The 7,585-nt window shown below is 33.6% G+C and overlaps 1 non-coding gene across 1 annotated transcript; it reads left to right on the forward strand.

Moving 5' to 3' along the window:
• Window positions 1–206: 206 nt before the first annotated feature.
• On the forward strand, window positions 207–311 carry LOC143398758 (small nucleolar RNA U13). Its single transcript, XR_013091351.1, has one exon. It is a non-coding gene; the product is annotated as a small nucleolar RNA U13 (small nucleolar RNA).
• The last annotated feature ends 7,274 nt before the right edge of the window (window positions 312–7,585 follow it).

Consider the following 7,585-nt stretch of genomic DNA (forward strand, 5'->3'; position numbering starts at 1 on the left):
AAAAATCTGGTGCTTATCTTCCCAATTAATCATACCTACAGCCATGTTTTTAATACACAATCATCATTATTACTCTGTGTATATGGTGGGTGAAAACCACCTTTTCTGAAAACAATGTAATATATATTCTTTCATTGACTCTTAACAAAATTCTGTTCTCCATATGTGAAGAATGCAACAATGATAGGCATCTAAAGAAAGAATAGATCCACTTTGGTTCATGATTGTAACTATTGAGTGTGCATGCTGTTGTGTGAAATGTGCTTCTCTCCTGAATCTTGTTAAGATATCAACACCTTACCTGCCTGATGTGAACTTGGGAAACAAAAAGGCTAAAATGTTACTAGTGTAGTAGGTGCAGGATATGTTGTGGTGCTAAAGAAATAAGGCAGTTGGCAGTTTAATGCAACCAGTTACCAATCAGAAGAGGCTCACAGAGTGGAATCTGTGTCAGAGACATCATCCAGACATGGGGTTTTAAAGATTGAGGTTAAGAAAACAATATGTGCCTTAGAATTTTAAAATTTGGTTTATATGAGCAGTTAAATATACTCAAGGGATATTTTATTCCTCAATCATAAATCGGTGCCAAGTAGAGTTCATAAAACTGCTATGGGAAGTTTCTACTTGCCACCACAGTACATTCTTAAAAACCTTAACATAGAGCAGATTGATATAAAAATTTTATATTTTCTCACAGGAACAATGTTATAATTTGATGTTCTATGGTAGACCAAGCACCAATAAATCATGGACATGACTGAAAATATGTCTAAAGTAAGACATACAACTATAAATGCGTGTCATAATTCTAAATGATAAAAGTATATACCATTTTTTACACAATGGGCATAAATGTACCATTCACTCTTATCATTAATACACCTCAATGAATCGTAAAATTAAAGTAGAATATATAAAAATATAATTCTACTGGATTATAAAGTGTACCTATCCACAAGACGTACTTAATTTTTATTACTTCCTACTTCCCTTCTCTTAGAAGCTCCCCATTCTATAAGAGTAACTAAAAGTTCCTGCATTAAATGTGAATTTTGGTTGTCAAATCCATCTCATTCCAACTTCATTAAATGGTGAAACAGATGTTTCTTAGACTACAATGTGGAACATATGAGATAGCTATTTTTTAATCCTGTTCCTAAGCCTAAGATGGCATGTACATACTACTGTTGACATGGATTTATATGCTGGTTTGACTGCTCTGTTTTGATTTATATTTTGAGAAAATCAATGTCATGAAGGAAAGATAAATATCTGTTTGAGCGATTAAAAGTAAGGTAAAAAAGAGCCTCTCCGGCAATGGACACAAGGCACTAGATAGAAAACCAGAAGTAGAAATGGTGGAGGATGATTTCTTTGGATCTTCTTTATTTTTCTTTTTTTTTAAATTTTTTTAATATTTATTTTTTTTAGTTATCGGCGGACACAACATCTTTGTCTATATGTGGTGCTGAGGATCCAACCCCAGCCGCACGCATGCCAGGCGAGCACGCTACAGCTTGAGCCACATCCCCAGCCCCCTGCTTTATTTTTCTATTCCTGAAAACACATTTTGATCTGGATAGCATGATTGGTTGTTGATGGACCTTTATTATGTGGTGCTGAGAATCCAACCCAGTGCCTCATGCATGCCAGGCAAGCATACAATCACTGAGTCACAACCCCAGCCCTGCGACCTATTTAAAGGTACACAGACTCAGCTTGGGAAGCAGTGTGCAAAAAAGTTTTAAGCAAAAGAGTGAAGCTGGACAAGGTGTGTCTATGATCCTCCTATCTACACTAGCCTGACGATGACCGTCTCATGAGCCCAGGAGAGAGTGGCCAGGAGAAGCAATAATAACTCTTGAATTCATGATTGGGGAGGTGTGCTGTATCCTGAGATCTAGGGCTTTTGTGGCAGCTGCAGGGATATCACTTAACCCTTAGGTAGCTGGATGGATGGATGCTCGCTCTTGGGATAGAAGATTGAATATGTCATCACTTTAAGTTTCTGAAGAGATCTGAGTCTAGTTTTGGGCTGAGGGTTGAACCCATGAAGTGTATTTCAAGTATGATGGGGAAGGGAATAAAGGTGCCTAATAAAAGCCACTAAGGAAAAAAAAAGTATTTGTAAGCACCTTTATATTTGTTTGTCTCTGCTGTATTCTAAGAGATGTTGTTGCAGGTGCTTGGCACTAACTTTGATACAAAATACGTGAGAAATAAGTGGAATCCCAACATGAATTGAAAGATCTAAAGTGAATACTTTTATTAAGAATTGTCAATATCAGAAAGTAGCTTTGGGTAGAAGAGAAAAAGAACATGTAAAATTTCATGATAGAGCTAAGTTACCAAGGAGCTAGTCAAGTGAATTAGTGAATTCCAGGACTAGAAGAATTGAGAATGGAGAACCTCACATCTCTTTCTCTACAGAGAGCAATGCTCCCTGAAACCCATCCCCCTTTTTTTTCTGCCTTAGCTGCCACTGACCTCTTTTGTCTATTGTTATCTTTCTAAATGGAATAAACTGCTTTGGGATATAGCATGTTTTCACTGGAAATGTTCAGAAACTGAACATACTCTTGTTCAAAGAGTTGCAATGGCAACATAATAAACTATAGAGTCAGGAATATTTGGTTGTTGTGATTTCATACAAGAGCTATGCCTCTGCCCAAGACAGCATAGGAAACTTTATGTTGTGAATACTTGGGTTTTTCTTCACCCATAGTTAGATTTAAAATGACCTCATTTTTAAAAGCTAGACAATCAAAGAAATTTGATAAATGATAAATTGTCCAAAGGGATGAAGCTTTATGGGTTAGGGGGAAAAATTCCAGAACAAGATTTCTACCTCCCTTGTAGAGGTAGAAATATGAAGTGTGATATAGTCTGCCCATGAGAGAAAATGTATCTAACTTCATTGGAATACTTCACCAGTAGCTGGACCTATGAATAACAAATTTATTATTTACTATTGATTTTGCTAAACCATTCAGTTTGTGTTCAAAGATGCTTTTTTTTTTAGTTGCTTTGTTTACTATTGGATTGAGGATTGTCTGAGAATTTTACCAACTATAAATTTTAAGATATTTTGAGAAGTTTCATTTGTGTTTTTTAAAGATAATTTAAAATAGCTACTTATATGTCTCAAAGTGCCGTATTAACTAATATTTAGATTTAAAGTAAGGCTAGATCCATATAACAGAAGGTAAAAAAGTAATTAGTATGACAATATTTTAGGTCCAGTAGATAGCATTGAAAACTACTCTTGTGAGTCTCAGATATCTATGAATTTACATATGACACAAATATATTCAATCCAGCTTCAATAGTATGTCACAAACCCCTTTAGTTTCTTCTAGATTTTTATCAGTATACTCTTTTTATTAGCTATTTCTACTCTAGCAATTCACATGGAGTGATTATATTTAATCTCCCTGACATCAGCTATATCCTGTCTTATATGTCATTATTCTTAACTAAGGCAATTTGGCTAATAAACATGCTCAAATTTTGTCTGTCTCCTCCCAAATAAATCACACACATACAGACACACACATAAAGACCCATGCGTGTGCACACATATGGAAAATACCCTCAAAGATAACTTCAAGCATTCTTACCTTTTCCCAGACATCAGCTTCTACATCTGTTAGATATCATCAGAGGACAGAACTGCCTGTATGGTCTCTGTTTTCTTTCTTGTTTTCTCAAATGTTTTTTAATCTTATAGCTGACAATGTCAATCACCCTTTCACACCCTCCTCCTGTTTCTTCTTCTCTGAAGCATTTCATACTGTCAACACTTCTTTGAAATTCTGTGATCTTTCCTTACAATCTGCCTTCCTTCATACTTCTCTGGATTTTAATGGTGTTTTCTCAACTTCTCTCCTTTTCTAATGTGCATTTCTCTAAATAGTGTGCCCTTATTGTTACATAAAGTGTTTTGTTTTGTTAACCAAAAGAGAGGTCCCCAAATGTGTATCCTTGGTCTCACTTCCCTATGACTCTTTGCCTAATACTGGTGGAATTTCTAACTGGCTATCTCTCCCAGAGTTTACTTCCCAAAATATACTTGCCTTCTTCCAATCACATCAGTCAGAAAACAGATAAATCCTGTTTTCTGAAACTTGCATAAGATATGAACTCCACTATAAAAACATTCAGTTTGAATAAATACTCTGTAAGTTATGCTAACCTTATTCCTGTTTTTATTTTATCTTATTAATTTTTTTTTTTTTTTTTTTTTTTTTTAGTTTAGATGGGCCCAATGCCTTCGTTTTATTTATTTATTTTTATGTGGTGCTAAGGATCGAACCCAGCGCTTCACACATGCTAGGCAAGCACTCTTAACACACAGCTACAACTCCAGCCCCCCAGTTTTTATATTATATCTTTCATTCTTACATTTTCTTAGTAAATGTTTATGTCAGTAAATAGTATTTTCAAATTTATTGAAGGAAAAGAAAATTCCGAAATATAAAGTGGTTGAATACTCAGTTAAAAACTATTTCATCACTGTATATATAAATATGTATGTACATTTATATTTAAGTTAGTTTAACATAAATGGCCTAGAATTTTATTCATAAGGATTTGTGAAAATCCTAACAATGTTAAAATAAAATGACCTTAAGACCTAACAATATGACAAGATTGGTTTTATTTTAGAAGTATGAACACCATCTCCAAAGGTTTTATTTACTGCAGATATTTGGTTTATATATTTAATGCTGAATCATAGAATTCTAAACACTGAAATGTAAGCAAGGAACATCCCTTTAACATAAAAAGGAAAAAAGTTCAAGGTGAGATACACATGCCTTACAGAAATTCCCAGTTATTAATGTTGCTACAAAATTTACATTTTAATAGCACCACAAGAATCAAGGTATACACAAAGGTAGTCTCCACAAAGAATTGGTAGCAATTTTATGTGGCAAAACATGAGGCTTTTGGATTTCTCAGGATGTTAATTTTTATCTTCATATGCTCATGCTACCATCTCACTATGGAAAAGAAAAAGGTATGCATCATGATCCTTGCTAATTCAAATCTTTGTTCATGTTTTCTTCATCTGGTTCCTTACTTTAACCTCATATACTAATTCTTTAAATAAACGTAGTATAATATCATTGTGAATGACTGTCAAAAGGCCAGATTCATCTTCACATGAACTCAAGATAAAAGTCCTCTATCTCAATATGCCTTCCTTCCAATTGATTTTATAGGAAACATACTTTATCGCTGTCAGATAATTATTACAAATAAATATATAAATACATTATTTTTGAGGAGAAATGGCACTTCCTGAGATGTGACATAGTTGTACAATATGCAACTACCAGAAAAGTAGGTAGAGGTTCTGTACCATGCAGCATTGTGCAGATTAAACTTCTCTGGACCTCAGTTTCCTAATTCGTTAAAAAGAAAAAAAAAGCATTGTACCTACTTCACAGATAGTTTGTGAGAATATATGAAATTATTACATCATATTTAGCATAAAATCATTATTCATTGTGTCCCAGAATGTTTTTGGAAAATTTTCTTCAAGAATGTTTTCCTAATGTTCTAGACTAGGTTGGAAAGTAAATTCTTTCTATACCATATGTACTAGATGATGAATATTTTAGGAATAGTAAGCCAAATATTTTGGTTGAGGCTATTCAGTCATGTGTATATAAGCAGCCAAAGTCTAGATAATATACAAATAATGAGCACCACTGTTAACTTAATTTACCAAAACTAAATTCAGAGGGCATGATTTGACCCTTAGGTCATAATTACTGGCCTCTGATCCAGTTTACATTATCTCTTTTCTGCTTTAATACCTAGAGAAGTTTATTTCATTTTTTTAGGCAAATTTATAGACAAAGAGCATACCAAAGTCAGGTGCATTTCACTTAATTCTCACCTGAAGCTCAGTTTATGCTTAGATCAAGGTTGAAGTTAGAAAAAAATTTTCCTTGCCGAAGACCTCTCTTTCTTGAGGTTTATTTCTATAAAGTTTTTGTTGTTGTTGTTTTTCTTCTTCCTTATCTCCAAACTGATATTTCTTCCTATTGGGGAATAAATACATTTAATTTGTGTGTGTGTGTGTGTGTGTGTGTGTGCGTGTGTACACACATGCATTCATTATTTAGGCATTTTAGTTTTTCATTTCTCATTACTGTGAACAAATTTTACAAATTTACTTTATGTAAGAAGCTCCACACATTATTTTCTAAGGCTATCTTTTCCTTGTCATTGAGTGTCATCTTAATGCCACCTATCTCAAGACAATGTTCTTCCTAATTTGGGTCCCAAGCAGCCACACTTTTGAGGCCTTTTAAAGGTCCTGTATTCTGATGATTTGTTTCCTTATGAGTTCTGGCTCAAGCAAAATAACCCATCCTGTCAGTGGTCAGAGCTTCTGTCCTATGGGCACCATTACCACAAATTTGAAGCCTGAAGCCATCTTCCAAGGAAGCCTTTGGAATAATATAGGTTTCTCTACCACACATCACAGAACAAAATTTAGCTTCATAATGAAAAAGGTTTCATTGTTCTGAAGTTCCACTGCCCTGGGTAAAGATGTATACCAAATCTCATCAATGTAGAAATGAAAGTTGTTTTGCCATCTTTAATAATGTCCTTTTCTCAAGGGATATTTATTGCTTCTTGTTCATGTTTTTTTTTTTTATTTCAAAACAGATTTATTTCTTTATCCCAGTCTTATTACTAGGGTAGCAGATCTAGGATATATGAAAAAGAAGACTGAAGTCAAAGGAATAATTTTTAAGATATATGAAATGACCATATGCTAAGCAGCATAGACTTAACTAAAATCCATTTTTTATACATAGTAAGAGATTTTAACATACCACTTACATGTATTATTGATTAAAGTGACTTAAAGTCAATTAACAAATATCTAGCTGTTACAGTGTAATTTTAAAAGAATAAAAAAATAGGGTAAACACACGATATAAATTTAAGTGAAAATAAAGGCAAGCAATTCTTAGATCATTAGAATTTTTTTACCATTGCACTGGAAGGAATTTAAGGATTTGTGAAATGCAAGTTTGCAGTAATTATCACATAATATCAGTCTCACTTACATACACCTGGGGCAACATTTTACCAAGAAACAGAACCCCTTAATTTGTAATCAGTTGCATGCCACACTATGCTTCTCTTCTTACTTCTTGTTCTTTACAAAGAGTTACTAATCTAGGCCATATCACAGAAGATGCTCAGTTCAGGGTTTCCCTACTTTTTTTTTATGGATTGTACTCAGTCACAGCAAAAAATTGTTCCCAAGCTTGTAGAAACCTTTTAAAACGGTACTTGATTCATTTCCAGGTAAATCAGCAGGGGGAAATATGCTAAACAGATGAACAGGTATTGGAAAAAGGTTGCCTAGAAAACATTTGTTATCTATACATACTATTTAAGCACTAACACAATTATAATGGGAAAATTATTTTGTCAGGTTTTTTTGAATTAAAATGAATATTAATCTTAGAGAACACAATCGAATCCTTTTTGATAAAAATTCGTTTGAGCTCTAAAACTCAATTTCAGGAAAATGTGTAGAATTTAA

The sequence above is a fragment of the Callospermophilus lateralis genome, chromosome 4 (genome assembly GCF_048772815.1).
Source record: "Callospermophilus lateralis isolate mCalLat2 chromosome 4, mCalLat2.hap1, whole genome shotgun sequence".
Classification (NCBI taxonomy): domain Eukaryota; kingdom Metazoa; phylum Chordata; class Mammalia; order Rodentia; family Sciuridae; genus Callospermophilus; species Callospermophilus lateralis.